The sequence below is a fragment of the Cryptomeria japonica genome, unplaced genomic scaffold (genome assembly GCF_030272615.1).
Source record: "Cryptomeria japonica unplaced genomic scaffold, Sugi_1.0 HiC_scaffold_50, whole genome shotgun sequence".
Classification (NCBI taxonomy): Eukaryota; Viridiplantae; Streptophyta; class Pinopsida; order Cupressales; family Cupressaceae; genus Cryptomeria; species Cryptomeria japonica.
In genome coordinates this window covers 505,001-527,500 of record NW_026728872.1, presented here as the reverse complement: position 1 = coordinate 527,500, position 22,500 = coordinate 505,001, and the positions used below count along the sequence as shown (strand labels likewise).

Genomic DNA, 22,500 nt, shown 5'->3' with positions numbered 1-22,500 from the left:
CTTCGCCAGGGTGGGCACCTTGGTGCGCACACCTTGGCTGGGCTGCGCACCAGGGCGGGCTCAAGATGGCACCAGCATTCCCTTTTTCTCACTATCTTTCAAAACGGAAATTTTAAAATCTCGTTTTTTTTTTGCCTTTTATGGAAATTAGTGAAGGCATCGCATCAAAGGTGCGCACCTCGCTGCCCACCTTGGTGTGCTCCGAGGTGCCCACCACGGTGCGCAACGCCGGTGCGAACCCGGGAGCGCCCCGATGTGTGCTCCAAGGTGCGGCGTGCACGAAGTCGGACCCCGGTTTGCCCCGGGTGCGCACCTCGCGTGCACCTTGGTGCGCACACCTTGGCTGGGTTGCGCGGCCTGGTGGGCACCATGGTGCGCACCAAGGAGCGCTCCGAAGTGTGCTCCAAGGTGCGGCGTGCACGAAGTCGGAGCCCGGTTTGCCCCGGGTACGCACCTCGCGTGCACCTTCGCCGGGGTGGGCACCTCGGCTGGGTTGCGCGCCCTGGTGCGCACCAAGGAGCGCTCCGAAGTGTGCTCCAAGGTGCGGCGTGCACGAAGTCGGAGCCCGGTTTGCCCCGGGTGCGCACCTTCGCCGCGGTGCGCACCATGGCGTGCACGAAGTCGGAGCCCGGTTTGCCCCGGGTGCGCACCTCGCGTGCACCTTCGGCGGGGTTGCGCGCCCTGGTGGGCACCATGGTGCGCACCAAGGAGCGCTCCGAAGTGTGCTCCAAGGTGCGGCGTGCACGAAGTCGGAGCCCGGTTTGCCCCGGGTGCGCACCTCGCGTGCACCTTCGGCGGGGTTGCGCGCCCTGGTGGGCACCATGGTGCGCACCAAGGAGCGCTCCGAAGTGTGCTCCAAGGTGCGGCGTGCACGAAGTCGGAGCCCGGTTTGCCCCGGGTGCGCACCTCGCGTGCACCTTCGCCGCGGTGGGCACCATGGCGTGCACGAAGTCGGAGCCCGGTTTGCCCCGGGTGCGCACCTCGCGTGCACCTTCGCCGGGGTGGGCACCTCGGCTGGGTTGCGCGCCCTGGTGCGCACCAAGGAGCGCTCCGAAGTGTGCTCCAAGGTGCGGCGTGCACGAAGTCGGAGCCCGGTTTGCCCCGGGTGCGCACCTCGCGTGCACCTTCGCCAGGGTGGGCACCTCGGTGCGCACACCTTCTCAATGTTTTCTTGCCTTTTCTGGAAATTGGTGAAGGCAGCGCATCAAAGGTGCGCACCTCGGTGTGCTCCGAGGTGCGAACCCGAGAGCGCTCCGAGGTGCCCACGAAGTCGAAAGTCGGGTTAATTGCATTGTTTTCCCCGGGTGCGCTCCGAGGTGCGCAACATCGGCGCGCACCAAGGAGGGCTCCGAAGTGTGCTCCAAGGTGCGCACGATGGCGTGCACCTCTGGTGCGCACGATTCGGAGCTCGGTTTGACCGGGGTGCGCACACCTTGGCTGGGTTGCGCACCTTTTGTGCGCTCCAAGGTGCGCACGAAGTCGGAGCTCGGTTTGCCCCGGGTGCGCACCTTCGCCAGGGTGCGCACCTTGATGCGCACGCCTTGGCTGGGCTGCGCACCTTGGTGGGCGCCATGGTGCGCACCTTTCGTGCGCTCCAAGGTGCGCACGAAGTCGGAGCTCGGTTTGCCCCGGGTGCGCACCTTGGTGGGCGCCATGGTGCACTCCGAGGTGCCCAAGATTGGTGCGCACCAAGGAGCGCTCCGAAGTGCGCTCCAAGGTGCGCGCGAAGTCGAAAGTTGGGTTAATTGTCCGGTTTGCCTCGGGTGCGCACCTTGCGTGCACCTTCGCCAGGGTGGGCGCCTTGGTGCGCACACCTTGGCTGGGCTGCGCACACCTTGGCACCCGCGTTTCCTTCATTTTAAATTTTTTTTTTTTACAATCTCTCAAGTGGGAAATTCTATAATCTCAACTTTTTTTGCCTTTTCAGGAAACTTTTGAATGGAGCGCATCATTGGTGCGCTCCGAAGTGTGCTCCAAAGCTCTCTCCAGCTGCGTGCACCTGCCCCGGCCGCGCACCCGGCCCCGCCCAGCTTCGCTCACCTGTCCCGGGCGTCTGGTGCGGAACCTTAGAGTAAGAAACATCACCGTGCACCTTGGCCAACGTGCGCGACTCGACCGAGCGCGCACTGGCCGAGGTGCACACCGATTTCACCTGGGTGCGCGCGCAGCACCTCGGGCGCACCGGGGTGCGCGCACAACGCCCGGGTTGCACCGTGGCCTGTGTGCTCGGGGCGCCTCGGGTGCGCGCTCGGTGTCGCCCCCGCGCGCGCGGTAGTGCGGGCAGCGCACCCCGGCCCGGCCCGGCCCCGACGAGAACGCAAACGGGCAAAAGGTTTATTCAAATAGCATTGCGACGCCCGGCGAAAAACTAAAAAAGGGTGCAACACCGGGACTTCCCGGGAGGTCACCCATCCCAGTACTACTCCGGCCCAAGCGCGCTTAACTGCGGAGTTCTGATGGGATCTGGTGCACTAATGCTGGTATGATCGCACCCGTTATGAGCTTGTCGCAGTGTGTACTTAGCAAACCGCGACCCACGTGCGAATCCACCCCGGCCACCCACCCCCGTCGAGGTGCACACCCTCCCTCGCGAAGTGCGCCCCGTTCGCCAAGTGTGAGCCCTGCCCGGGTGCGCGCACCTTGCTAGGGCGTCGGGTGTGCACCCGGCCCGGCCTACGTGCGTGCACCTGGAGGGGGCGTCGTGTGCGTGCAGTGTCCCGTCTGCAACGCGGTGCCCACACACCACCTCGGGCGCAACGACCTGCGCTCACATGTGGGCCGAGTGCACCTTGGTGCATGTTCGGGGCGCCTCGGGTGCACGCTCGATCTTGCCCCGGTGCACCAAGGCGCTCGGTTTGCCCCGGGTGCGCACTTGGTGCAAGGTGGGCACCCAAAATAGGGATCAAGCACCAAAACACAAGTTTCGGGATGCAAAATGGGACCCAAGGACCACAAATGCGTTCCAAGACCCATGATGGGTCCACGAGAACAAAAATGTGTTCCGAGACTTAATAAACAAATATTGGGTTTTAGGAGAAGAAACATGCTCTGATGCCCAAAACGAGAATCGACCCCGAAAAGGCCACAGGCCAAAAGTGGGATGCGAGACAAAAAAAAATGGGACCCGAGGACCAAAATTGGGTTCCCAGGTCGAAGACAGGGCAACCGGACAAGAAACGACCTCTAAGGCTCGAAATGAGTCCCGACGACTAAAACTTGACAAGAAGCACCCATCAGGCACCCAACTCGACACCCATGGGATGCCGACCCACCCGGGCTTCCACCTAGCACACCTTGGCACCCACCCACCCTCGCACCCAACCTCGCACCCAACTTAGCACCTTTGAACCCACATTGGCACTCACCCTGACCCTGGCACCTTGGAACCCACATTGGCACTCACCTTGACCCTGGCACCCACCTTTGCACTCACCTTGGGACCCACCCTGGCTCCCACCTCGGCACCCACCCAGACACCCACCTTGGTTCCTTGGCACCCACCTTGGATCCTTGGCACCCACCCCGACACCCACCTTGGCACGCAACTTGGCTACTTGCCACCCACCTTGGCTCCTTGACGCCCACCCCGACAACCACCCCGTGACCTACCCTGGCTAGGGTTGGTGCACACCCACCCTGGTGCCCACCTTGGCACCCACCCTATGACCCACCTTGGCACGCACCTTAGTACCCACCCCGTTACCCACCCTAGGACCCACCCCGTGACCCACCTTGGCCAGGGTGGGTGCCTTGGTGCGCACAACTTGCCTGGGCTGCACACCAGGGCGGGCTCAAGATGGCACCCGCGTTCCGTTTTTTTCACTATCTTTCAAAACGGAAATTTTAAAATCTCATTTTTTTCTTTTTTTTGCCTTTTCTGGAAATTAGTGAAGGCAGCGCATCAAAGGTGCGCAATGCTGGTGCGAACCCGGGAGCGCTCCGATGTGTGCTCCAAGGTGCGGCGTGCACGAAGTCCGAGCCCGGTTTGCCCCGGGTGCGCACCTCGCGTGCACCTTCGCCGGGGTGAGCACCTTGGCTGGGTTGCGCGCCCTGGTGCGTACCAAGGAGCGCTCTGAAGTGTGCTCCAAGGTGCGGCGTGCACGAAGTCGGAGCCCGGTTTGCCCCGGGTGTGCACCTCGGGTGCGCACCTCGCGTGCACCTTCGCTGCGGTGGGCACCTTGGCTGGGTTGCGCGCCTTGGTGGGCACCATGCAGTGCACGAAGTCGGAGCCCGGTTTGCCCCGGGCGCGCACCTCCGCCAGGGTGGGCACCTTGGTGCGCACAACTTGCCTGGGCTGCGCATCAGGAAGGGCTCAAGATGGCACCCGCGTTCCGTTTTTTTCACTATCTTTCAGAACGGAAATTTTAAAATATCGTTTTTTTTTGCCTTTTCTGGAAATTAGTGAAGGCAGCGCATCAAAGGTGCGCAACGCTGGTGCGAACCTGGGAGCGCTCCGATGTGTGCTCCAAGGTGCGGCGTGCACGAAGTCGGAGCCCGGTTTGCCTCGGGTGCGCCCTGGTGGGCACCATGGTGCGCACCAAGGAGCGCTCCGAAGTGTGCTCCAAGGTGCGGCGTGCACGAAGTCGGAGCCCGGTTTGCCCCGGGTGTGCACCTCGGGTGGGCACCTTGGTGCGCATGCCTTGCCTGGGCTGCGCACCAGGGCGGGCTCAAGATGGCACCCGCGTTCCTTTTTTTTCACTATCTTTCAAAACGGAAATTTTAAAATCTCATTTTTTTTTGCCTTTTTCTGGAAATTAGTGAAGGCAGCGCATCAAAGGTGCGCACCTCGCTGCCCACCACGGTGCGCAACGCCGGTGGGCACCCGGGAGTGCTTCGAAGTGTGCTCCAAGGTGCTGCGTGCACGTTGTCGGAGCCCGGTTTGCCCCGGGTGCGCACCTCGCGTGCACCTTCGTCGGGGTGGGCACCTTGGCTTGGTTTGCCCCGGCTGCGCTCCGAAGCGGGGTTATTGGAGCGCCGCCTCTTTTTTTGTCGGAGCGTTTGGTGGGGTTTCTCGCATTGGCTCTTCCGAGGCCCGGTTGCCACCCTGGCGCGCACGAAGTCGGAAGTAGGGTTAATTGCCCGGGTGCGCACCTTTGCCAGGGTGGCACCTTACCTGGGCTGCGCACCAGGGCGGGCTCAAGATGGCACGCGCGTTCCGTTTTTTTCACTATCTTTCAAAACGGAAATTTTAAAATCTCCTTTTTTTTTTGCCTTTTCTGGAAATTAGTGAAGGCAGCGCATCAAAGGTGCGCACCTCGCTGCCCACCTTGGTGTGCTCTGAGGTGCGCACCCGGGAGCGCTACGAAGTGTGCTCCAAGGTGCGGCGTGCACGTTGTCGGAGCCCGGTTTGCCCCGGGTGCGCACCTCGCCTGCACCTTGGCCGGGGTGGGCACCTTGGCTGGGTTTGCCCAGGGTGCGCTCCGAAGCGGGGTTACTGGAGCGCCCCCTCTTTTTTTGTCAGAGAGTTTGGTGGGGTTTCTCGCATTGGCTCTTCCCAGGCCCGGTTGTTGGGTGCGCTCCCACCCTGGCGCGCGCGAAGTTGGAAGTTGGGTTAATTGCCCGGGCGCGCACCTTCGCCAGGGTGGGCACCTTGGTGCGCAAACCTTGGCTGGGCTGCGCACCAGGGCGGGCTCAAGATGGCACCAGCATTCCCTTTTTCTCACTATCTTTCAAAACGGAAATTTTAAAATCTCGTTTTTTTTTTGCCTTTTATGGAAATTAGTGAAGGCATCGCATCAAAGGTGCGCACCTCGCTGCCCACCTTGGTGTGCTCCGAGGTGCCCACCACGGTGCGCAACGCCGGTGCGAACCCGGGAGCGCCCCGATGTGTGCTCCAAGGTGCGGCGTGCACGAAGTCGGACCCCGGTTTGCCCCGGGTGCGCACCTCGCGTGCACCTTGGTGCGCACACCTTGGCTGGGTTGCGCGGCCTGGTGGGCACCATGGTGCGCACCAAGGAGCGCTCCGAAGTGTGCTCCAAGGTGCGGCGTGCACGAAGTCGGAGCCCGGTTTGCCCCGGGTGCGCACCTTCGCCGCGGTGGGCACCATGGCGTGCACGAAGTCGGAGCCCGGTTTGCCCCGGGTGCGCACCTCGCGTGCACCTTCGCCGGGGTGGGCACCTCGGCTGGGTTGCGCGCCCTGGTGCGCACCAAGGAGCGCTCTGAAGTGTGCTCCAAGGTGCGGCGTGCACGAAGTCGGAGCCCGGTTTGCCCCGGGTGTGCACCTCGCGTGCACCTTCGCTGCGGTGGGCACCTTGGCTGGGTTGCGCGCCTTGGTGGGCACCATGCAGTGCACGAAGTCGGAGCCCGGTTTGCCCCGGGCGCGCACCTCCGCCAGGGTGGGCACCTTGGTGCGCACAACTTGCCTGGGCTGCGCACCAGGAAGGGCTCAAGATGGCACCCGCGTTCCGTTTTTTTCACTATCTTTCAGAACGGAAATTTTAAAATATCGTTTTTTTTTGCCTTTTCTGGAAATTAGTGAAGGCAGCGCATCAAAGGTGCGCAACGCTGGTGCGAACCTGGGAGCGCTCCGATGTGTGCTCCAAGGTGCGGCGTGCACGAAGTCGGACCCCGGTTTGCCCCGGGTGCGCACCTCGCGTGCACCTTGGTGCGCACACCTTGGCTGGGTTGCGCGCCCTGGTGGGCACCATGGTGCGCACCAAGGAGCGCTCCGAAGTGTGCTCCAAGGTGCGGCGTGCACGAAGTCGGAGCCCGGTTTGCCCCGGGTGCGCACCTCGCGTGCACCTTCGCCGCGGTGGGCACCATGGCGTGCACGAAGTCGGAGCCCGGTTTGCCCCGGGTGCGCACCTCGCGTGCACCTTCGCCGGGGTGGGCACCTTAGTGTGCAGACCTTGGCTGGGTTGCGCGCCCTGGTGGGCACCATGGTGCGCACCAAGGAGCGCTCCGAAGTGTGCTCCAAGGTGCGGCCTGCACGAAGTCGGAGCCCGGTTTGCCCCGGGTGTGCACCTCGGGTGGGCACCTTGGTGCGCATGCCTTGCCTGGGCTGCGCACCAGGGCGGGCTCAAGATGGCACCCGCGTTCCTTTTTTTTCACTATCTTTCAAAACGGAAATTTTAAAATCTCATTTTTTTTTGCCTTTTTCTGGAAATTAGTGAAGGCAGCGCATCAAAGGTGCGCACCTCGCTGCCCACCACGGTGCGCAACGCCGGTGGGCACCCGGGAGTGCTTCGAAGTGTGCTCCAAGGTGCTGCGTGCACGTTGTCGGAGCCCGGTTTGCCCCGGGTGCGCACCTCGCGTGCACCTTCGTCGGGGTGGGCACCTTGGCTGGGTTTGCCCCGGCTGCGCTCCGAAGCGGGGTTATTGGAGCGCCGCCTCTTTTTTTGTCGGAGCGTTTGGTGGGGTTTCTCGCATTGGCTCTTCCGAGGCCCGGTTGCCACCCTGGCGCGCACGAAGTCGGAAGTAGGGTTAATTGCCCGGGTGCGCACCTTTGCCAGGGTGGGCACCTTACCTGGGCTGCGCACCAGGGCGGGCTCAAGATGGCACGCGCGTTCCGTTTTTTTCACTATCTTTCAAAACGGAAATTTTAAAATCTCCTTTTTTTTTTGCCTTTTCTGGAAATTAGTGAAGGCAGCGCATCAAAGGTGCGCACCTCGCTGCCCACCTTGGTGTGCTCTGAGGTGCGCACCCGGGAGCGCTACGAAGTGTGCTCCAAGGTGCGGCGTGCACGTTGTCGGAGCCCGGTTTGCCCCGGGTGCGCACCTCGCCTGCACCTTGGCCGGGGTGGGCACCTTGGCTGGGTTTGCCCAGGGTGCGCTCCGAAGCGGGGTTACTGGAGCGCCCCCTCTTTTTTTGTCAGAGCGTTTGGTGGGGTTTCTCGCATTGGCTCTTCCCAGGCCCGGTTGTTGGGTGCGCTCCCACCCTGGCGCGCGCGAAGTTGGAAGTTGGGTTAATTGCCCGGGCGCGCACCTTCGCCAGGGTGGGCACCTTGGTGCGCACACCTTGGCTGGGCTGCGCACCAGGGCGGGCTCAAGATGGCACCAGCATTCCCTTTTTCTCACTATCTTTCAAAACGGAAATTTTAAAATCTCGTTTTTTTTTTGCCTTTTATGGAAATTAGTGAAGGCATCGCATCAAAGGTGCGCACCTCGCTGCCCACCTTGGTGTGCTCCGAGGTGCCCACCACGGTGCGCAACGCCGGTGCGAACCCGGGAGCGCCCCGATGTGTGCTCCAAGGTGCGGCGTGCACGAAGTCGGACCCCGGTTTGCCCCGGGTGCGCACCTCGCGTGCACCTTGGTGCGCACACCTTGGCTGGGTTGCGCGGCCTGGTGGGCACCATGGTGCGCACCAAGGAGCGCTCCGAAGTGTGCTCCAAGGTGCGGCGTGCACGAAGTCGGAGCCCGGTTTGCCCCGGGTACGCACCTCGCGTGCACCTTCGCCGGGGTGGGCACCTCGGCTGGGTTGCGCGCCCTGGTGCGCACCAAGGAGCGCTCCGAAGTGTGCTCCAAGGTGCGGCGTGCACGAAGTCGGAGCCCGGTTTGCCCCGGGTGCGCACCTTCGCCGCGGTGCGCACCATGGCGTGCACGAAGTCGGAGCCCGGTTTGCCCCGGGTGCGCACCTCGCGTGCACCTTCGGCGGGGTTGCGCGCCCTGGTGGGCACCATGGTGCGCACCAAGGAGCGCTCCGAAGTGTGCTCCAAGGTGCGGCGTGCACGAAGTCGGAGCCCGGTTTGCCCCGGGTGCGCACCTCGCGTGCACCTTCGGCGGGGTTGCGCGCCCTGGTGGGCACCATGGTGCGCACCAAGGAGCGCTCCGAAGTGTGCTCCAAGGTGCGGCGTGCACGAAGTCGGAGCCCGGTTTGCCCCGGGTGCGCACCTCGCGTGCACCTTCGCCGCGGTGGGCACCATGGCGTGCACGAAGTCGGAGCCCGGTTTGCCCCGGGTGCGCACCTCGCGTGCACCTTCGCCGGGGTGGGCACCTCGGCTGGGTTGCGCGCCCTGGTGCGCACCAAGGAGCGCTCCGAAGTGTGCTCCAAGGTGCGGCGTGCACGAAGTCGGAGCCCGGTTTGCCCCGGGTGCGCACCTCGCGTGCACCTTCGCCAGGGTGGGCACCTCGGTGCGCACACCTTCTCAATGTTTTCTTGCCTTTTCTGGAAATTGGTGAAGGCAGCGCATCAAAGGTGCGCACCTCGGTGTGCTCCGAGGTGCGAACCCGAGAGCGCTCCGAGGTGCCCACGAAGTCGAAAGTCGGGTTAATTGCATTGTTTTCCCCGGGTGCGCTCCGAGGTGCGCAACATCGGCGCGCACCAAGGAGGGCTCCGAAGTGTGCTCCAAGGTGCGCACGATGGCGTGCACCTCTGGTGCGCACGATTCGGAGCTCGGTTTGACCGGGGTGCGCACACCTTGGCTGGGTTGCGCACCTTTTGTGCGCTCCAAGGTGCGCACGAAGTCGGAGCTCGGTTTGCCCCGGGTGCGCACCTTCGCCAGGGTGCGCACCTTGATGCGCACGCCTTGGCTGGGCTGCGCACCTTGGTGGGCGCCATGGTGCGCACCTTTCGTGCGCTCCAAGGTGCGCACGAAGTCGGAGCTCGGTTTGCCCCGGGTGCGCACCTTGGTGGGCGCCATGGTGCACTCCGAGGTGCCCAAGATTGGTGCGCACCAAGGAGCGCTCCGAAGTGCGCTCCAAGGTGCGCGCGAAGTCGAAAGTTGGGTTAATTGTCCGGTTTGCCTCGGGTGCGCACCTTGCGTGCACCTTCGCCAGGGTGGGCGCCTTGGTGCGCACACCTTGGCTGGGCTGCGCACACCTTGGCACCCGCGTTTCCTTCATTTTAAATTTTTTTTTTTTACAATCTCTCAAGTGGGAAATTCTATAATCTCAACTTTTTTTGCCTTTTCAGGAAACTTTTGAATGGAGCGCATCATTGGTGCGCTCCGAAGTGTGCTCCAAAGCTCTCTCCAGCTGCGTGCACCTGCCCCGGCCGCGCACCCGGCCCCGCCCAGCTTCGCTCACCTGTCCCGGGCGTCTGGTGCGGAACCTTAGAGTAAGAAACATCACCGTGCACCTTGGCCAACGTGCGCGACTCGACCGAGCGCGCACTGGCCGAGGTGCACACCGATTTCACCTGGGTGCGCGCGCAGCACCTCGGGCGCACCGGGGTGCGCGCACAACGCCCGGGTTGCACCGTGGCCTGTGTGCTCGGGGCGCCTCGGGTGCGCGCTCGGTGTCGCCCCCGCGCGCGCGGTAGTGCGGGCAGCGCACCCCGGCCCGGCCCGGCCCCGACGAGAACGCAAACGGGCAAAAGGTTTATTCAAATAGCATTGCGACGCCCGGCGAAAAACTAAAAAAGGGTGCAACACCGGGACTTCCCGGGAGGTCACCCATCCCAGTACTACTCCGGCCCAAGCGCGCTTAACTGCGGAGTTCTGATGGGATCCGGTGCACTAACGCTGGTATGATCGCACCCGTTATGAGCTTGTCGCAGTGTGTACTTAGCAAACCGCGACCCACGTGCGAATCCACCCCGGCCACCCACCCCCGTCGAGGTGCACACCCTCCCTCGCGAAGTGCGCCCCGTTCGCCAAGTGTGAGCCCTGCCCGGGTGCGCGCACCTTGCTAGGGCGTCGGGTGTGCACCCGGCCCGGCCTACGTGCGTGCACCTGGAGGGGGCGTCGTGTGCGTGCAGTGTCCCGTCTGCAACGCGGTGCCCACACACCACCTCGGGCGCAACGACCTGCGCTCACATGTGGGCCGAGTGCACCTTGGTGCATGTTCGGGGCGCCTCGGGTGCACGCTCGATCTTGCCCCGGTGCACCAAGGCGCTCGGTTTGCCCCGGGTGCGCACTTGGTGCAAGGTGGGCACCCAAAATAGGGATCAAGCACCAAAACACAAGTTTCGGGATGCAAAATGGGACCCAAGGACCACAAATGCGTTCCAAGACCCATGATGGGTCCACGAGAACAAAAATGTGTTCCGAGACTTAATAAACAAATATTGGGTTTTAGGAGAAGAAACATGCTCTGATGCCCAAAACGAGAATCGACCCCGAAAAGGCCACAGGCCAAAAGTGGGATGCGAGACAAAAAAAAATGGGACCCGAGGACCAAAATTGGGTTCCCAGGTCGAAGACAGGGCAACCGGACAAGAAACGACCTCTAAGGCTCGAAATGAGTCCCGACGACTAAAACTTGACAAGAAGCACCCATCAGGCACCCAACTCGACACCCATGGGATGCCGACCCACCCGGGCTTCCACCTAGCACACCTTGGCACCCACCCACCCTCGCACCCAACCTCGCACCCAACTTAGCACCTTTGAACCCACATTGGCACTCACCCTGACCCTGGCACCTTGGAACCCACATTGGCACTCACCTTGACCCTGGCACCCACCTTTGCACTCACCTTGGGACCCACCCTGGCTCCCACCTCGGCACCCACCCAGACACCCACCTTGGTTCCTTGGCACCCACCTTGGATCCTTGGCACCCACCCCGACACCCACCTTGGCACGCAACTTGGCTACTTGCCACCCACCTTGGCTCCTTGACGCCCACCCCGACAACCACCCCGTGACCTACCCTGGCTAGGGTTGGTGCACACCCACCCTGGTGCCCACCTTGGCACCCACCCTATGACCCACCTTGGCACGCACCTTAGTACCCACCCCGTTACCCACCCTAGGACCCACCCCGTGACCCACCTTGGCCAGGGTGGGTGCACCCACCCTGGTGCCCACCTTGGCACCCACCCATCCTAGCACCCAGCCTGTGACCGGGCTTGGAACCCAACCTTGCACCCGCACCCGTCTTGGCCAGTGTGGGTGCGCACCCATCCTGGCACCCACGTTGTGACACACCCTTTAACCCACGCACCCTAGCACCCACGTTGGCACCCACCTTGGAACCCAACCTAGCAACTTGGCACCCACCCCGTGACCCACCTTGGCATCCACCATAGCAGTCGCCGACTTGGCACCCACCTCGGCACCCACCTTGACACTTGTGGACCCACCTTGCCACTCACCCTAGCATCGACCCATCCTAGCACCCACCCTGGCACCTTTGCACCCTAGCACTCACCCATCCTAGCACCTAACCTGTGACCCACCTTGACACTCACCCTCGCACCCACCTTGGAACCCAACCTAGCACCCACCCACCCTGACACCAACCCTAGCACCTACCCACCCTTGCACCCACCCTGTGACCCATCTTGGCACCCACCCATCCTACCACTCAACCTATCACCCACCTTCTCACCCACCTTGGCATCCACCTTAGCACCCACCCACACTGGCACCTTGGCACCCACCTCGGGCAAGGTGGGTGCACACCCACCCTGGCACCCAATTTAGAACCCACCGAGCATGTTACCCACCTTGGCACCCACATTGCAGCCCACCCTAGTACCCACCCTATGACCCACATTGGCATCCACACCCTAGCACCCAGGCACCTCGACACCCGCCTTGACACCCACCCTAGCACTGAACCTGTGACCCACCTTGGAACTCACCCTAGAACCCACCCACCCTGTGAACCACCTTGGCATCCACCTTAGCACCCACCCACCTTGGCACCCACTCTAGCACTCACCCATCCTAACACCCAACTTGTTACCCACCTTGGCACCCGCCCTCGCGTCCACCTTGAAACCCACCCTAGCACCCACCCACGCAGGAGCCCACCTTGGCACCCAACCTAACACCCACGCATCCTGGCACCCAACTTGTGACCCACCTTGGAACCCACCCTAGTACCCACCTTTGAACCCACTATATCACCAACCCACCTTGGCACCCACCCTATGACCCTCTTTGGAATCCACCCTAGCACGCACCCACCCTGGCACCCACCATGGAGCGCACCCTAGCACCCACCCACCTCGGCACGCACCTCAACACCCACCTTGGTGTGCGCACTGCGCCAACCTCTCAAAGACCCTATGTGGTGCGCTCCAAAGTGTACACCTTTGGTGCGCTCCAAGGTGCGCACCTTTGGTGCACACCGAGGTGCACACCAAAGTGTGCACCGAGGTGAGCACCAAAGTGCACTCCAGGGTGCACACCAAGGCGTGCACCTTTGGTGCGGTCAATGCAAACGAATTCGGAAGTTGGGGTCGATGTCCTAATCGCTGCTGCAGACTACACGTATGAGAATCGGACAAATAGCTTTATATAGGGGAGGTGTTGCGTTTGATGGGTCGACTCCCCTGGTTGTGTGCACTGCACCAACTTCAAAGACCCTGTCTTGTTTAAGAAGTCAAAAGTTGGGGTGGATGTCCTAATCATTGCTGCAGTCTACGCATGTATGAGAATCAGACAAATAGCTTATATAGGGGAGGTGTTGCATTCGGTGGGTTGACTCCCCTGGTTGTGCGCACTGCGCCAACCTCAAAGACCCCGCATAGCAGAAGAAGTCGGAAGTCGGATTTTGGTGAGCACCAAGGCGTGCACCTTTGGTGCGGTCAACGCAGACGAATTCAGAAGTTGGGGTGGATGTCCTAATCGTTGTTGCAGGCTACACATGTATGAGAATCAGACAAATAGCTTATATAGGGGAGGTGTTGGGTTTGATGGGTCAACTCCCTTGGTTGTGCGCATTACGCCAACCTCAAAGACCTTGTTTTCGTTAAGAAGTCAAAAGTTGGGGTCAATGTCCTAATGGCTCCTGCAGGCTACACATGTATGAGAATCGGACAAATAGCTTATATAGGGGAGGTGTTGGGTTTGATGGGTCGACTCCCCTGGTTGTGCGCATTACGTCAACCTCAAAGACCTTGTTTTCGTTAAGAAGTCAAAAGTTGGGGTCGATGTCCTAATTGCTCCTGTAGACTACACATGTATGAGAATCAGACAAATAGCTTATATAGGGGAGGTGTTGGGTTTGATGGGTTGACTCCCCTAGTTGTTCGCATTACACCAACCTCAAAGACCTTGTTTTCGTTTAGAAGCCGAAAGTTGGGGTCGATGTCCTAATTGCTCCTGCAGGCTACGCATGTATGAGAATCAGACAAATAGCTTATATAGGGGAGGTGTTGGGTTTGATGGGTCGACTCCCCTGGTTGTGCGCATTGCGCCAACCTCAAAGACCCTGCATTGCGGATGAAGTCGAAAGTCAGAGTTTGGTGTGCTACAAGGTGTGGTCGAAGGTGCTCACCTAGGTGTGCACCTTTGGAGCACAGGAAAAGTGCCCTCCAAAAGTGCGCACCTTTGGAGTGCACAAAAGTGCCCTCCAAAAGTGCGCACCTTTGGAGCGCAGAAAAGTGCCCTCCAAAAAGTGCCCTCCAAAAGTGCGCACCTTTGGAGCGCAGAAAAGTGCCCTCCAAAAGTGCGCACCTTTGGAGCGCAGAAAAGTGCCCTCCAAAAAGTGCCCTCCAAAAGTGCGCACCTTTGGAGCGCAGAAAAGTGCCCTCCAAAAGTGCGCACCTTTGGAGCGCAGAAAAGTGCCCTCCAAAAAGTGCCCTCCAAAAGTGCGCACCTTTGGAGCGCAGAAAAGTGCCCTCCAAAAAGTGCCCTCCAAAAGTGCGCACCTTTGGAGCGCAGAAAAGTGCCCTCCAAAAAGTGCCCTCCAAAAGTGCGCACCTTTGGAGCGCAGAAAAGTGCCCTCCAAAAAGTGCCCTCCAAAAGTGCGCACCTTTGGAGCGCAGAAAAGTGCCCTCCAAAAAGTGCCCTCCAAAAGTGCGCACCTTTGGAGCGCAGAAAAGTGCCCTCCAAAAGTGCGCACCTTTGGAGCGCACAAAAGTGCCCTCCAAAAGTGCGCACTTTTGGTGCGCACCAAGGCGCTGGTTCGGTCGTTGCAGGCGAGTTCGGAAGTTGGGGTCGATGTCCTGAGCGGAGGTGCAAACTACACAGGTGTCGGAATCGGACAAATAGCTTATATAGGGGAGGTGTATGCTTCGATGGGTCGACTCCCCAGGTTGAGCGCACCGCGCCAACCTCAAAGACCCTACGGTATGGATGAAGTCGGAAGTTGGGTCCGATGACCAATTCGATTAGTAGGTATGCTCATGAGGTCGGAATTTGGGTCCGATGACCTGCCATGTGCAGGAAGGCGAATGTTGACACTGTGCGTTGCAAGGTGCACACCAAGGCGCTGGTGCGGTCTTTTTAGTCGAGTTCGGAAGTTGGGGTCGATGTCCTGATCGGAGGTGCAAGCTACACAGGTGTGGGAATCGGACAAATAGCTTATATAGGGGAGGTGTATGCTTCGTTGGGTCGACTCCCCGGGTTGAGCGCACCGCGCCAACCTCAAAGACCCTACGGTATGGATGAAGTCGGAAGTTGGGTCCGATGACCGATTCGATATGTAGGCATACTCGCGAGGTCGGAATTTGGGTCCGATGACCTGCCACGTGCAGGAAGGCGAATGTTGGCACTGTGCGTTGCAAGGTGCGCACCAAGGCGCTGGTTCGGTCGTTGGAGGCGAGTTCGGAAGTTGGGGTCGATGTCTTGATCGGAGGTGCAAACTACACAGGTGTGGGAATCGGACAAATAGCTTATATAGGGGAGGTGTATGCTTCGTTGGGTCGACTCCCCGGGTTGAGCGCACCGCGCCAACCTCAAAGACCCTACGGTATGGATGAAGTCGGAAGTTGGGTCCGATGACCGATTCGATATGTAGGCATACTCGCGAGGTCGGAATTTGGGTCCGATGACCTGCCATGTGCAGGAAGGCGAATGTTGGGACTGTGCGTCGCAAGGTGCGCACCAAGGCGCTGGTGCCGTCGTTGCAGTCGAGTTCGGAAGTTGGGGTCGATGTCCTGGTCAGAGGTGCAAACTACACAGGTGTGGGAATCGGACAAATAGCTTATATAGGGGAGGTGTATGCTTCGATGGGTCGACTCCCTGGGTTGAGCGCACCGCGCCAACCTCAAAGACCCTACAGTATGGATGAAGTCGGAAGTTGGGTCCGATGACCGATTCGATACGTAGGCATATTGGCGAGGTCTGAATTTGTGTCCGATGACCTGCCATGCGCAGGAAGGCGGAATTTGGGTCCGATGACCGAGTTGATGGCGTGCCATGCGCAGAAAGGCGGAATTTGGGTCCGATGACCGAGTTGATGTTGATGGCCCGCCATGCACAGGAAGGCGGAATTTGGGTCCGATGACCGATTTGAAGGCGTGCCATACGCAAAAAGGCGGAGTTTGGGTCCGATGACCGAGTTGATATTGATGGCCCGCCATGCGCAGGAAGGCGGAATTTGGGTCCGATGACCTGACATACGCATGGAGTCCGACTCGGGGGCCGATGTTCGATTCGATGACTTGCATTGTGGGTAAAGTCGGAAGTTGTGGTCTTTGACCCGATTCGATGACCAGACTTCGGCTGCTTGAGAATCGGACAAATAACTTATATAGGGGAGGTAGTGTTCTCGAGCATCCTCCCCCCGTGCCCGTTTATGTCGATTGATGCTGGTGCTCGACTGGTTGGAGCGCTCGGATGCAAAAATCTTGCACCAGGATTTATCGATTGTGATGGACACGGCAAGTCTCCTGATTGCTATGCAGGAGCTCATCGTGAATCTCTATGCGGCCTTGGTATGGACTCGACCTGCGGAATGGTTCGGCAATGGTAGTCGCTCCAACACGTCCTTGCAATGGCCACAGAGGTGATTCGACTAGAGCTCCAGTCTAGCTTTTGGGTTGCTTGGCGGACTGGTATAGCCGCGATCGAGTTCCGGCCATGAACGTTTTAGATAGCTCTTGGGCTTTCTGGGACGGAAGTCGGAAGTTTGGGCTGTTGTCCGATTTGATGACCATTCTTCGGATGTGTGAGAATCGGACAAATAACTTATATAGGGGACTGTGTTGTCTCACGCAGCCCCCTCCGTGCCCCTCTATCTCGACCGATGTTGGTGCTTGAAAGGGTTGGGATCGCTCGGATTTATAAACGTGCACCACCATTTGTCGAGTGTGAGGGACGCGGCAGGTCTCCTAAATGCTATGCGAGCGCTCTCTGAGAATCTCTATCCGGCCTCGACACAGACTAGTCTTGCTGAATGGTTTGGCACTGGTAGTCGATCCAACACGTCGTTGTTGTGGCCGCCTAGGCGATTCGATTCGAGCCCCCGTCTAGCTTTTGGGTTGCTTGGCGGATTTTGCCCTATCCGCAAGTGAGCTCGGTCCCTAAACGTTCGAGAAACCCGATTGCTATGCGCCGACTCTCTTTCTTGCGAGCCTCCATCTAGCTTTTGGGTCTCTACGGAACGGAAGTCGGAATCTGGGACCGTTGTTTGATTCGACGAGGCAGACTACGGTTGTGCGAGAATCGGACAAATAACTTATATAGGGGAGGTGTTGACTGGAGCATTCTCCCCCGTGCCCCTCTAACTCGACCAATGCTGGCGCTCGAACGGTGGTAGCGCTCGGATTTTCATTGAGCGCCAGCATTGGTCGATTTAGAGGGGCATGCGAGATTCCCGAATGCTATGCGAGGGCTCTAACGGAAATGTCTATTGGTTTCGGTATGGATGCAATTGCGAGTGGTTCGGCAAAGGTAGTCGTTCCGATGCGTCCATGTCGTGGCCAAATCGATAATTCGATTTGAGCCCTCGTATAGCATTTGGGTCTCTCGATGTGATTCCGCATTCCAGTCCCTTTGGGCACTGCTTGAGCCGCATCCCAGGGGGTTCCCTTCCCAATAATCTGCCTCGCAACCCGATTGCTATGCGGTGAGGCTCCTCGGCCGCCTCGGAACTATCTGTGTATCAGACGCATCGCGGGATAAGGGGTTGGCAACGGTAGTCGCCCCAAGCGCGTCCGATGCTTGGACCATTCCGAGGCGGCCCTGAAGCCTCTTCCGTCTAGCCGTTGGGTCCTTCTCGCCGCATCCCTCGCCTCGCACCCCGATTGCTATGCGGTGAGGCTCCTCGGCCGCCTCGGAACTATCTGTGTATCGGACGCGTCGCGGGATAAGGGGTTGTCACTGGTAGTCGCCCCAAGCGCGTCCGATGCTTGGACCATTCCGAGGCGGCCCTGAAGCCTCTTCCGTCTAGCCGTTGGGTCCTTCTCGCCGCATCCCTCGCCTCGCACCCCGATTGCTATGCGGTGAGGCTCCTCGGCCGCCTCGGAACTATCTGTGTATCGGACGCGTCGCGGGATAAGGGGTTGTCATTGGTAGTCGCCCCAAGCGCGTCCGATGCTTGGACCATTCCGAGGCGGCCCTGAAGCCTCTTCCGTCTAGCCGTTGGGTCCTTCTCGCCGCATCCCTCGCCTCGCACCCCGATTGCTATGCGGTGAGGCTCCTCGGCCGCCTCGGAACTATCTGTGTATCGGACGCGTCGCGGGATAAGGGGTTGTCACTGGTAGTCGCCCCAAGCGCGTCCGATGCTTGGACCATTCCGAGGCGGCCCTGAAGCCTCTTCCGTCTAGCCGTTGGGTCCTTCTCGCCGCATCCCTCGCCTCGCACCCCGATTGCTATGCGGTGAGGCTCCTCGGCCGCCTCGGAACTATCTGTGTATCGGACGCGTCGCGGGATAAGGGGTTGTCACTGGTAGTCGCCCCAAGCGCGTTCGATGCTTGGACCATTCCGAGGCGGCCCTGAAGCCTCTTCCGTCTAGCCGTTGGGTCCTTCTCGCCGCATCCCTCGCCTCGCACCCCGATTGCTATGCGGTGAGGCTCCTCGGCCGCCTTGGAACTATCTGTGTATCGGACGCGTCGCGGGATAAGGGGTTGTCACTGGTAGTCGCCCCAAGCGCGTCCGATGCTTGGACCATTCCGAGGCGGACCCGAAGCCTCTTCCGTCTAGCCGTTGGGTCCTTCTCGCCGCATCCTTCGCCTCGCACCCCGATTGCTATGCGGTGAGGCTCCTCGGCCGCCTCGGAACTATCTGTGTATCGGACGCGTCGCGGGATAAGGGGTTGTCACTGGTAGTCGCCCCAAGCGCGTCCGATGCTTGGACCATTCCGAGGCGGACCCGAAGCCTCTTCCGTCTAGCCGTTGGGTCCTTCTCGCCGCATCCTTCGCCTCGCACCCCGATTGCTATGCGGTGAGGCTCCTCGGCCGCCTCGGAACTATCTGTGTATCGGACGCGTCGCGGGATAAGGGGTTGTCACTGGTAGTCGCCCCAAGCGCGTCCGATGCTTGGACCATTCCGAGGCGGACCCGAAGCCTCTTCCGTCTAGCCGTTGGGTCCTTCTCGCCGCATCCCTCGCCTCGCACCCCGATTGCTATGCGGTGAGGCTCCTCGGCCGCCTTGGAACTATCTGTGTATCGGACGCGTCGCGGGATAAGGGGTTGTCACTGGTAGTCGCCCCAAGCGCGTCCGATGCTTGGACCATTCCGAGGCGGACCCGAAGCCTCTTCCGTCTAGCCGTTGGGTCCTTCTCGCCGCATCCCTCGCCTCGCACCCCGATTGCTATGCGGTGAGGCTCCTCGGCCGCCTTGGAACTATCTGTGTATCGGACGCGTCGCGGGATAAGGGGTTGTCACTGGTAGTCGCCCCAAGCGCGTCCGATGCTTGGACCATTCCGAGGCGGACCCGAAGCCTCTTCCGTCTAGCCGTTGGGTCCTTCTCGCCGCATCCCTCGCCTCGCACCCCGATTGCTATGCGGTGAGGCTCCTCGGCCGCCTTGGAACTATCTGTGTATCGGACGCGTCGCGGGATAAGGGGTTGTCACTGGTAGTCGCCCCAAGCGCGTCCGATGCTTGGACCATTCCGAGGCGGCCCCGAAGCCTCTTCCGTGTAGCCGTTGGGTCCTTCTCGCCGCATCCCTCGCCTCGCACCCCGATTGCTATGCGGTGAGGCTCCTCGGCCGCCTTGGAACTATCTGTGTATCGGACGCGTCGCGGGATAAGGGGTTGTCACTGGTAGTCGCCCCAAGCGCGTCCGATGCTTGGACCATTCCGAGGCGGCCCCGAAGCCTCTTCCGTGTAGCCGTTGGGTCCTTTTCGCCGCATCCCTCGCCTCGCACCCCGATTGCTATGCGGTGAGGCTCCTCGGCCGCCTTGGAACTATCTGTGTATCGGACGCGTCGCGGGATAAGGGGTTGTCACTGGTAGTCGCCCCAAGCGCGTCCGATGCTTGGACCATTCCGAGGCGGACCTGAAGCCTCTTCCCTCTAGCCGTTGGGGCTTTCTCGCCGCATCCCTCGCCTCGCACCCTGATTGCTATGCTGTGAGGCTCCTCGGCCGCCTTGGAACTATCTGTGTATCGGACGCATCGCGGGATAAGGGGTTGGCAGTGGTAGTCGCCCCAAGCGCATCCGATGCTTGGACCATTCCGAGGCGGCCCTGCAGCCTCTTCCGTCTAGCCGTTGGGGCCATCTCGCCGCATCCCCCACCTCGCACCACGATTGCTATGCGGTGAGGCTCCTTGGCCGCCTCGGAACTATCTGTGTATCGGACGCATCGCGGGATAAGGGGTTGTCACTGGTAGTCGCCCCAAGCGCGTCCGATGCTTGGACTATTCCGAGGCGGCCCTGCAGCCTCTTCCGTCTAGCCGTTGGGGCCATCTCGCTGCATCCCCCACCTCCTCGGCCGCCTCGGAACTATCTGTGTATCGAACGCATCGCGGGATAAGGGGTTGGCAGTGGTAGTCGCCCCAAGCGCGTCCGATGCTTGGACTATTCCGAGGCAGCCCTGCAGCCTCTTCCGTCTAGCCTTTGGGGCCATCTCGCCGCATCCCTCGCCTCGCACCCCGATTGCTATGCGGTGAGGCTCCTCGGCCGCCTGGGAACTATCTTCGTATCGGACGCATCGCGGGATAAGGGGTTGTCACTGGTAGTCGCCCCAAGCGCGTCCGATGCTTGGACTATTCCGAGGCGGCCCTGTGGCCTCTTCCGTCTAGCCGTTGGGGCCATCTCGCCGCATCCCCCACCTCGCACCCCGATTGCTATGCGGTGAGGCTCTTCGGCCGCCTTGGAACTATCTTCGTATCGGACGCATTGCGGGATAAGGGGTTGTCACTGGTAGTGGCCCCAAGCGCGTCCGATGCTTGGACTATTCCGAGGCGGCCCTGCAGCCTCTTCCGTCTAGCCGTTGGGGCCATCTCGCCGCATCCCCCACCTCGCACCCCGATTGCTATGCGGTGAGGCTCCTCGGCCGCCTTGGAACTATCTTCGTATCGGACGCATCGCGGGATAAGGGGTTGTCACTGGTAGTCGCCCCAAGCGCGTCCGATGCTTGGACTATTCCGACGCGGCCCTGTGGCCTCTTCCGTCTAGCCGTTGGGGCCATCTCGCCGCATCCCCCACCTCGCACCCCGATTGCTATGCGGTGAGGCTCCTCGGCCGCCTTGGAACCATCTTCGTATCGGACGCATCGCGGGATAGGGGGCTGTCACTGGTAGTCGCCCCAAGCGTGTCCGATGCTTGGACCATTCCTAGGCGGCCCTGAAGCCTCTTCCGTCTAGCCGTTGGGGCCTTCCCGCCCCATCCCTCGCCTCGCACCCCCGATTGCTATGCGGTGAGGCTCCTCGGCCGCCTTGGAACCATCTGTGTATCGGACGCATCGCGGGATAAGGGGTTGGCACTGGCAGTCGCCCCAAGCGCGTCCGATGCTTGGACCATTCCGAGGTGGCCCTGAAGCCTCTTCCGTCTAGCCGTTGGGGCCTTCCCGCCCCATCCCTCGCCTCGCACCCCGATTGATATGCGGTGAGGCTCCTCGGCCGCCTTGGAACTATCTGTGTATCGGACGCATCGCGGGATAAGGGGTTGGCACTGGTAGTCGTCCCAATCGCATCCGATGCTTGGACCATTCCGAGGCGGCCCTGCAGCCTCTTCCGTTTAGCCGTCGGGGCCTTCCCGCCGCATCCCTCGCCTCGCATCCCGATTCCTATGCGGTGAGTCTTCTCGGCCGCCGCGGAACTATACCTGTTATTGCTACTGCATCCTTCGGCTGGTAACCTCCTCTGCCGCCTTGGAACGTTCTCTTTGTCGGACGCGTCGCGGGATAAGGGGTTGGCACTGGTAGTCGCCCCAAGCGCGCCCGATGCATAGACCGCTCCGAGTCGACCTTGCTTTCAGCCTCTCACATGCATAGACCTCTCTGAGTCGACCCTGCAGCCTCTCACGTTTAGCCTTTGGAATCTCGCCTCACAACATGATTGCTATCCTTGATGCATCCCTTGCCTCGAGCCCTGATTGCTTTCTTGGCTGCATCCCTCCTCTCCTCACAGCCCGGTTGTCATCACTGCTTCATCCGTCGCTTCATGCATTCTGGCTGCTGGGCCCTTCCCACCGCACACCTCGATTGCTATCTCTTCTGCATCACACACCCCGATTGCTATCTCTGCTACATCCCTCGGCTCTCACTTCTGCATCCTTCGCCTCACACCTCGATTGCTATCAATGCTGCATCCGTAACCTCACACCCCGATTGCTATGCGGGGAGGCTCCTTGGCCGCCTTGGAAATTTCTGTGTGTCGGACGCACCGCGGGATAAGGGGTTGGCACTGGTAGTCGCCCCAAGTGCGCCCGATTCTTAGACCGCTTCGAGGTGACCTCGTAGCCTCTTTCGTCCAGGCTTCCTGCCTTCAACGCCCTTTTTACACCTCGATTGCTATGCGCGGGCTCGTTGGCGTCTATCACCTCTCTGCGAAGAGT

At 60.8% G+C, this 22,500-nt stretch overlaps 2 non-coding genes across 2 annotated transcripts; both read right to left on the bottom strand.

Annotated features, from left to right (window-relative positions):
* Positions 1-2,375: 2,375 nt before the first annotated feature.
* Positions 2,376-2,494, bottom strand: LOC131862678 (5S ribosomal RNA). Its single transcript, XR_009361616.1, has one exon. It is a non-coding gene; the product is annotated as a 5S ribosomal RNA (ribosomal RNA).
* Positions 2,495-10,298: 7,804 nt separating this feature from the next.
* Positions 10,299-10,417, bottom strand: LOC131862662 (5S ribosomal RNA). Its single transcript, XR_009361600.1, has one exon. It is a non-coding gene; the product is annotated as a 5S ribosomal RNA (ribosomal RNA).
* Between the last annotated feature and the right edge of the window lie 12,083 nt (positions 10,418-22,500).